The following is a 565-nucleotide window of genomic DNA, read 5'->3' as shown; positions in this document are numbered from 1 at the left end:
GACATGCACACATAATGTAGATACACAAGGAATAACACTTCTGATCCAGGATCGTCCTTCCAAAATGGCTGTATTTATAAAAGATTTTTGGAGCTGCACTGCAACATCTGTTTTTATTACACCAACTTCTATTTTTCAATTGCGCTCCCAAGGTAGCTTATTAAAGACCTTTTAGAAAGCTCCATGTTTTTTTTTTTTTTATTAATCAATATTTATTATGGTTTTGTGGGGTACAGTTAAGGGTTAGGTGTACAATTATGTTTCATTGCTCCATGTGTTTTTAAAAATTTTCTCTCCCAGCCGGGCTCGGTGGCTCAGCCTGTAATCCTGTGCTTTGGGAGGCCAAGGTGAGTGGATTGCCTGAGCCTGCGGGTTCGAGACCCGCCTGGGCAACTTGGCGAGACCTCATCTCTATAATAAATCAAAAATTAGCCGGGCGTGGTAGCACGCGCCTGTAATTCCAGCTACTCGGAAGGCTGAGGCAGAAGGATCGCCGGAGCCCAACAGGTCGAGGCTGCGGTGGCCGGGAGCGGCCAATGCACTCCAGTCTGGGCGACAGAGTGAG

The sequence above is a fragment of the Carlito syrichta genome, unplaced genomic scaffold (assembly GCF_000164805.1).
Source record: "Carlito syrichta isolate Samal-C Ts95f unplaced genomic scaffold, Tarsius_syrichta-2.0.1 Scaffold287838, whole genome shotgun sequence".
Taxonomy (NCBI): domain Eukaryota; kingdom Metazoa; phylum Chordata; class Mammalia; order Primates; family Tarsiidae; genus Carlito; species Carlito syrichta.
This window is presented reverse-complemented; position numbering follows the sequence as displayed.